Source organism: Megascapheus bottae, chromosome 8 (assembly GCF_031878675.1).
Source record: "Megascapheus bottae isolate mThoBot1 chromosome 8, mThoBot2.hap1, whole genome shotgun sequence".
Lineage (NCBI taxonomy): Eukaryota > Metazoa > Chordata > Mammalia > Rodentia > Geomyidae > Megascapheus > Megascapheus bottae.
This window is the reverse complement of record NC_143516.1, coordinates 14,722,629-14,731,604: the sequence shown is the minus strand read 5'-3', so window position 1 is coordinate 14,731,604 and position 8,976 is coordinate 14,722,629.

Genomic DNA, 8,976 nt, shown 5'->3' with positions numbered 1-8,976 from the left:
AATTGTACTCATTACCTGACTTATGAAATAGTAAACCCTCTGTGTAATACCTTCATAATAACAATACAATTATACTAAGAAAAACACAAACAAGTAGAACAGAGATATGATAGCTTTGTTTCCTACTTAGTTTTCTAAGTATCATGAATCCATATGCTCTATCAGACATAGAAATATCTTCTTGTTATACTCATTCCTATTACATCAGTGTTATCTTCTATTCTTTTGTCCATCGTCGGGCTTGAACTTTGGGCCTGGGCACTGTCCCTGAGCTCTTCAGCTTAAGGCTACTGCCCTACCCTTTGAGCCATAGTGGTTTATTAGAGACAAGAGTCTCATGGATTTTAGTGCCTGGGCTGGCTTTGAACTGCGATCCTCACATCTCAGCCTCTTGATTAGCTAGGATTACAGGCAGTGACCCATCACACCCACCAACATCTTCTTAAGTCTCTTCTGGAACATTTAAAGAGCATTTCAGCCTATATGCCAGCGGGCTGGTTCCCATGGCAGGTACATCATTCTGAATCTGTCCTTTGACATTTCTCTTGCATTAAATTTCATGTTATTATGCCCTTGGTTTTCTTAGTTCACATCATCTTTTTGGTGTAGATATCCTTCAGTAACTCTCTGAGAAAATGGGTGTATGTGGCAGGGACTGCAGAAAACATTTGACTTGTACTTGGTGAAGAAGTTGGCTCAACATTTAATAGTTAGTTGTTAGATTCATGCAAAGGAAATGATATCCATCTTCTAATTTCCTGTGATGTCATTGAAAAAATTAGAGCCATTTTTAATTCTGATACTTTGTATATGATCTTTTCTCCTCTCACCTCTTTAGAAACGTAGTACATTCTTTTAAGGGACTCTAACAATGCACTGGGTGGCTTAGAAACCACAGATATTTCCCCTCCGAGTTGTGGAGGCTGGAAGTCTGAGAGCATGGCAGCCAGTGTGGTTGTGTTCTAGTGATCACCTTGTTCTGTTTCGGAGCCATCTCCTAGTGGCAGAGAGAACTCTTGGGGACCCTTTTGGAAGAACATCAATCTAATCTCATTCCTGAGACTTCATTTACCCTTATGGCTTTGTGACCTTCCCAAGGCCCCATCTCCTTATATAATTGCATTTGAAGTGAGGATTTTGCCATATGAAGTTGGAGGGACATGAAGATCTGTAATATGAATATTTCGATGTCTTGGTGTGGGTTTATGCAGCGGGGACTCAGGGAACCTTTCACACCCAAACCATAGATTCCACAATTTCCCAAGAGTCTTGTAGACGAAGCACTTGTTTTCTCTAAACTTTTTGAGGAAACGCTCCTCCATTGGTCTTTGCTTATGCCTTTTCCCTTGTTTTACCCTTTTCTAGATTTCTTCAAGCTTCTCTTTCAACTCACCTACTAAACTGTTTATTTCTACAGCCATGTTAGCATTATGTTTGTAACTTTCTGTAAGATCATTTTCAGTCTCCTTTTTCATCAGCTTTAAACTTTGGACACCCTACCCAGGATGTAGTTATTAATACTAGTTAAAATATTTTTCTAGCATAGTATTTGTTTACTTCAAGTGTATATATTCCCCCCAACATTTGTATAAGAGGTTATAGAAGTTTGATAAGTCCTCCTCCCCTTCTGCCCCCTCCTCCTCTCCTTTTTTCCTCCTCCTCCTCCTCTTCCTTCTTCTTCTTCTCTCCTTTCTCTTCTTCCTCCCCTCCTCCTCCTCCTCTCCCTCCCCCCTCCTTGTTTATACAAGGAGCATTGGAGCCTCAAGCTTTAATAAGGGAATGTTGTCCTACAAAGCTTCACCTCAGCCCTTTTTGTAATTTTGAGATTGAGTATGGCTTTCTGTCCTGGCCTTGTACCTAGGCTTTGATCTATGCCTTTGAAGCTTCATAGCTTGGATGCCAGGTATATGCAAACATGCCTGCCTTCTTCTACTGAGATGCAGTATAGCAGACCTTTCTGCCTGCCTGGCCTCAAACCATGATCCTCCCAATCTCAGCCTTCCAAATAGCTAAGGTTATAGGCTGCGTGCTACCAGTGCTTGGCTCAGTACCCTGTAATCCTTATTTGTGTTTCCATTAAAGTCATCAGACTAAGGAGCTCTCATTGTACTATAACTTTCATTTTTTTTGGAAGACTGCAGGTCTTTAGCTGTTTCTTCATGTGCTGTTTGGATTCTCCATGAATCACACTTCCAGTGTCCGACTGTATTCTGGTTGTGTCTGGAAAGGAGGCTGGGGACATCAGCATGGAGTATGCATACTCAGTCCTCCTTGATTTTTGTATACTTAGTGCATTGTCCTTGACTCTGTCCCCTGATTCCAACTGTTCAATTGTCATACCTCTCCTCCACATGCCCAGTTTTTCTTTTATTTAAGCCCAAGGCTCATCCCATATTCCAGGATGGGCTGCTGTGCATCCCTCTCACATAAGAAACATCCTTTCTGTGCCCTCCACCAGTTACCTTCTATCTGGCTTATTAGGGTGATGGCAGGACCTGGTATGTGTGATGGAAGTAGGAGCAGGAGAAGAGAATGGAAGGGGGGTGGGGATAGTCTCAATCTTATGTTACTCCAGTTTATTGATTTGAAAAATAGACTTTTCCTTCTCACCATTACCATGAAATCTCCTTTACAACTGTGTTGGGCTCCACTTGAATCTTTTGCCTTTCTGAGCTTAATTATCATGGCCCAGAACAGGATCACATGATTGGCTATTCCTGAGTCATGATCCCACCCTTAGGGAAGGCAAAGAAGTGACTGACAGCTCCACAAAATCTGATTGGAGTAGGAAGGGATCATTTCTCCAAAGGAAGGTTAAGAGTATGTTTAAAAAAGATTGGAGGAGGGGCCGGGAGTTTGGCCTAGTGGTAGAGTGCTTGCCTAGCATGCACAAAGACCCAGGTTCAATTCCCTGGTACCACATACATAGAAAAAAAGCCAGAAATGGTGCTGAGGCTCAAGTAGTAGAGCTCTAACCTTGAGAAAGTTCAAAGACAGTGCTCAGGCCCTGAGCCCACTACTGGAGGAGCCTGGTTTTGGTGGCTCAGACCTGTAATTCTAGTCACTTAGGAGCCTAAGAATCTGAGATCTGAGAATTGTGTTTCAAACCCAAGAGACTCTTAATTCCAATTTACTACCAAAATGTCAGAAATGGAGCTGCAAGTAGAATACCAGCCCCTCAACACAACAGTTCAGGATTGAAGTTCCAGGGCACACATGCGTGCACGCGCACGTGCGCGCGCGTGCGCGTGTGCACGCGCACACACACACACACACACACACACACACACACACACACACATACACACATACCCCACCCCCCACACACATATACCGGGAGGGCCGGGAATATGCTGCATGGTGGAGTGCTTATTTCGGTTCATTGGTGGTGTGGGAGGTACTGAGCAGAGGCAAGGACAACAGATGTCCTTCATGATTGCCTCTCCTGACTCCAGTTACATCTTGGCTATGTCAGGACACCCATGTTCATTTGTAATTGTCTATTTATGCATACGCTCTTAGAAGACAGGCACTGCCTCACACCTATATGTGTGCCCAGCCCCTCGGCAGACACTGAGTTCCAATAATATTTGCAATGAAGGGAAGAGGATGGTCAACCATAGGCAGCAAATTTTCTTGTGAAGAGGAAGAAGGATCATCCTAAAAGGAAAAGGGACAAATGATAAATGCCCAACCTATCAAGCCTACTTGATTCTCACAACAGTACTCGAAGGCGGCATTGTTTCTTCTGTTATACATACAGAAGGTAAAAGTTGGAATTATAAAAGCTCAAGCTACTAATACCTGTCAATCAAAATTGGCACTGAGCTAACTTGCATCTAGCTTAGTTCTCAGCTATGGTAACTTTGTTTTTCCTTCCCTCCTTCCTCTTCCTTCTCCCTGTCAGCCATGAGTTCTTACCAACACAGGGTCATCTCTTTTTTACTCCTTAATCATGTGAAAGTCTCCATTACAGTTATTATTACTATTTTATCTAAATGGACTCCATAGCCACTTTGTGTCTCTTATTTGCTTCTTTGTCTATAAATAAAGGGTAAAATCCCTTCTAGTGCCAACAGGATAATATTGTACAAAGCAAACTAACCTGAGTACAATTAACATGTGTGATAAGGAAGCACAGGATATGTTTTATTCAAGGATGTTTTCTGATCTCAGTGGGTGTCAGGTTTATGAAGGGATGGGCTAGATGTCCTTCCTGAATTGTCTCCTTGTTTTTCTTTACCTTTCTGAATACCTGTCATTTCCTCTTTGGTTGTACCAGTCGCTCTGCTCCCCTGTCTTCCCATCAGCTTTCCGATTTGCCCCTATCATCTGTGGACTGTACACTTCTGTTCTCATCTTCTTGCCCTTGGGTCAGCAGTGAAGAGCCTTCTTTCCTTTAAGAGCAGGTCTAGCTCCTCCCATTTGTGTGGTTGCCTCACCAAAAACCCCGTTGAAGGTATTCACAATCAGAGCAATCTTTGGGGTGGTCTGAATTCCCTGGAATTCAAGATAAAGCTAATCATGGCTGGACTTGGATTTGTTATCCCCTTGCAGGGGACAGTCTCCCCCTCTGCAAGGTCACGAGGTCTCTATACGTGATTCTCAAGCCATCCTGTCTAGACCTCCTAGGTCCAGAAGCTACCTGGGTAACCACAGATGCAGGAAATCAGAATTTTTGGGGATATTGAACATTCTGAATTTAAAGTATGTTTTCTATTGGTTATTCTTGAAACGTTTCATACATACTTATTTCTTGGGCTGGGGAAAAGAGCTTGTTTTTTTTTTTTTTCAAGTCAATAAGAAAGAATTTTATTTGTAGCTATCTTTACCTTGCACCACAGATAGTAGATCTTTCCATGAAGAATTCACTAAGATATTCTAGCATTTCTCTCTCTTTTTCCTTTTTTTTCAATACTAGAGCTTGAACTCAGGACCTCGCACTTCTTAGGCAAGCGCTATCACTTGCATCATGCCCCTGCCCCATTTTTGCTTTGTAGTTTGTTTTCTCTGATGTGGGCTTGTGCTTTTGCCCAGATTTGGCTGGGATCCTCTTACCTCCACCTCCTAAATAGCTAGGATTACAGGCATGAATTCCCATAAACTTTCCTGGGGGTATTATTTGGATATGAAGTATCCCTCAAAAGCTTTCATGTGGCTGGGTATCGATGGCTTATGCCTATAATCCTAGCTACTCGGGAGATTGAGATCTGAGGATTGTGATTCAAAGCTAGCCTGGGCAGGAAAGCCTGTGAGACTCTTCAATAAACTACTCAGAATAAATGGAAGTGATGTTGTAGCTCAAGTGGTAGAATGCTGGCCTTGAGCACAAATAGGCTGAGGGACAGTACCTAGGTCCTGAGTTCAAGCCCAAGGATCGACAAAACAAAGTTCTATATATTGAGTCTTGGTCCCCAGCTAGCAGATGGAGTCCTGGAGAGGTGATTTGATCATGGGCCTATGACCTAATCAGTGCACAAACACACTGAGGGACTCACAATTTTCACAGCATTATTGGAGGTGAGAACAACTTTCTTAGGTGAGGCCTGGATATGCTATGTTTTGTTATAGGTTCCTTCTTCTTGTTCTCTTTTCTTTCTTGTCACCATGCAGTAAGCAGCCTCTGCCCTTCTGCTGATGCTTGATAAGACTATCAAGCCCCTCTCTCACCTACCAATAGATTCAGTCAGCCTTGAGCTGAAACATCTGAAACTGAGCCAATAGATCTTTCTCCACCACCCTCTCCTCTTCTTTTTGGTTTTAATACTGGGGCTTGAACTCAGGGCCTAGGCATTGTTCCCTATCCTTTCTGTTTACCACATTTCTCTGACTTTTTGTTATTGTTGTTGTGGTCTGATCAATGAAGGAAAGAATGAAAGTGAATGAATAGATCTACATCGCACTTATCTCAAATTGATAACTTTGTATTTTACTTGGCTTACATGAAGAAAACCCTCAAAGGAAGAAAGGGAAGCAGGAAATTTCATCAGGACAGACTCAGGATGAACGAGTTCCATCGTACCAAGACTGGCTTTCAATTCATAACCCAGCAAAGGCCAATGAATTCTGAGAAACTTAAAGACCCTAATGATTTGTCTTTACTGCCTCATAAATTAACTTGTAAATATTAAGCCAGCAACAGTTAACCATCCTTTTCACTTTGTTTATATGAACTAGGAATTCTGGTAGCTGTTTTTTTTTTTTTTTTTTTTTTGGTCAGTCGTGGGGCTTGAACTCTGGGCCTGGGCACTGTCCCTGAGCTCTTCAGTATCAGGATACTGCCCTACCCCTGGAGCTATAGTGCCACTTCCCATTTTCTAGTGGTTAGTTGGAGATAAGAGTCTCATGTTCTTTAATACAAGGCTGGCTTTGAACCACAATCCTCAGATCTCAGCCTCCTGAGTTGCTAGGATTACAGGTGTGAGTCACTGTGACTGGCTAGCTCTTTTTTTCTTTTTCTTTTTTACCCTCTCCTTGTGGAACACAAGGGAATAAAATGTTTAAATAGCAAAAATGCACAACTCATATAAGGTCACTTCTTTCCATGTATGTTTTTTTTTTGTTGTTGTTGTACTTTGGACCATCTCTTTAAGCTTGGAACAGGGTTTGTAAAGAGATGTCATTGCTGTGAAAGCTGAAAAAATTAGGAAAATAAAGCCACTGCAAAAATTGTGTGTGTGAATAAGTATACTATGAAATTCTATTTTCAGTCTTAACAATGCCAGGAAAGTTGGGAAACACAGGGTGGATGAGTTTAGCTTAATAATACAGGCTTTTTTTTTTTTTTAAATTTTTGCTGGGAATTGAACTCAAGGCTAGAGCACTGCCCCTTAGCGTTTGTGCTTAAAGTATACATCTAATTCCAGCTTTTCTGGTGGTTAACTAGAGATAAGAGTCCCTGGACTTTCTTGCCTCCTGAGTACTCAGAAGTTTACAGATGAGCCACTAGTTTCAAGATGTCAGAGGTCACAGGTTTGATCCCTGTCCCGCCCCCCCCAAGATCTCATAACAGGACTAAAGTGGAAAGACTTAGAAAATATTATGTAAAATTAAAATCCCTTTGGATCTAGAACTAGAAATAAGTAATGTAGTTAAGTTGAAATTCATTCACCCCCCCCCCCGCCCTTTTCTTTCTAATATCCCCATAAGCAGGGAACCAGTTGGTCTGTTCCAAAACATGGCTCAGGGTTTGGCTTACTGTGAACGAAGGGGGCTGTGTCTGCAGGCGGCGCGGGGCCCGGCCTCGTCTCCCAGGACGCGCAGGGGCCCCGGTCCGCGGTCGAGGCCGCGCCACCCCTGCGGACCCGCAGGCCGGCGGGGAGAGCGCGCCGGGCCCGCGCTGATTGACGGGGCGCGGGGTCAGGTGACCGGGGCGCCACGTTCCCGGACCGGTGCGGGAGGCGGCGTCCGCCGGGCCGGGGCCAAACCCGCCGCCCACAGGGAGCTGATCTCGGGGAACAAAGTTGCTGGGCCGCCGAGCTGAAGGGCAGCGAGACCGACCGGGCGGGGGGGAGGGGGGGGCTAGTGGGCCGATCCCTCCACCAGGCCGCCTCCGGCCGGGAGATCGGAGCCCCAGGGCGCGTTCCCAGCTCCTTCCTGGGGGGCGGAGGCCCCAGTCCCGGCCCCGCCTCTCTCCGCGCCCTCCGGCGCTGCGCTCCCACAAAGGGGCGGCGGCGGCGGGGAGGCCGAGGAGGAGGAGGAGGAGGAGGAGGAGCCGCCGCCGCCGCCGCCGCCGCCGGGGCGCACAAAGTTGTGGAGTCTCCTTTCCACGGAGGAGAAGAGCAGGGCAGCCGGCGGCCGCCGCGGGCTTTCTCCCGCCTCCGGGCGGGGAGGAGTCTCGAGCGCCCTGAGCCCCGCTGGGGGCAGTGGTCGAGGGGAGCACGGCGGCGGCTTCCCCCTTCCTTCGGGTCATCCCCACGGACGCTGCCGTGGGGGGCCGAAGTTGGTGCCCGCGCGCCGGCTCCAGGCTGGCGCTTGGAGGGTTTTGTTTTTGTCTCGGGCGGAACAAACCCGGCAGGAAGATTGCCCAAGTCTGGGGGCGTTTCCAATCGGGTGTCAATTTTTCTCTCTCCCTGGCCGATCTGGTTTAGTTTTTCCACATTTCATTAAAAACAAAAACCAAAAAAGAAGTCTCCTAACAAAACCCCTGCGACCGCCAAACGCGCTCGTGCACACCCCGCGGCCCTCGGCGGAGACCCCCAACACCAGTGGAGCCCTAGCAGGCGCGCGCAGGCCGGCAGGTAAGCCAGGGCGGGCGGAACCGAAGCCCCGGAGGGAAGGGGGCGGGTGTGGGGGGGGAGCTGGGAGGAGTCTGGTCCTTTCTGAGGCTCCGGGGGGCCAGGGGTCAGGGCTGCGGGCGCCTTCTTAAGTTGGGGATGGAATCCACTCCTGCCTGCACTTTCCTTGGAGACTCAGCTCGACTCTCCAGGGCGAGACGGTGAATGCCAGAAGCTCCTCGGTATCCGTGCTAGTTCGTGGCCGGGGACTCTAGCAGGATCGGTGGAGCGGAGCGGTGCGGCCGCCTGGCTCCCTCAGCCTCCTCCCCGCCGCGGGGGGGAGAGAGCGGGGCGCATCACGTCGCCAAGTGGGGCGCAGGGCCAGTGATCTCCAACAGAGGACGTGGCCTTCTAGGAGAGCCCGTCACACATCCCAGCTCCCGGAAGGCGGGCCCCGGACTGGGTCGCGTTCCGCAGCGCCTGCTTGGAGACGAGTTCGACCCCGGGTTTGGTGGCCACTCCCGAGGGTGGGGCTCTGGACGGTGGCGCGATCGCCAGCTCCCAGCCTGCGGCTGGGGACCGGGTGCCCCATTCGTGTGTCCTCCCGTGCGATCGCCTGGTTTTCGGGACTCTAGGCGTCTCTTGCTACACTGGACAAGGTAATTCATGCCCCGGGTCTTAACTTTGACTCTGGATCCAAGTTGCTCAAGGCCACTTCCCAACCCAACAAAGCCCTGAATTGTTTGCCGTGCAACTTTTT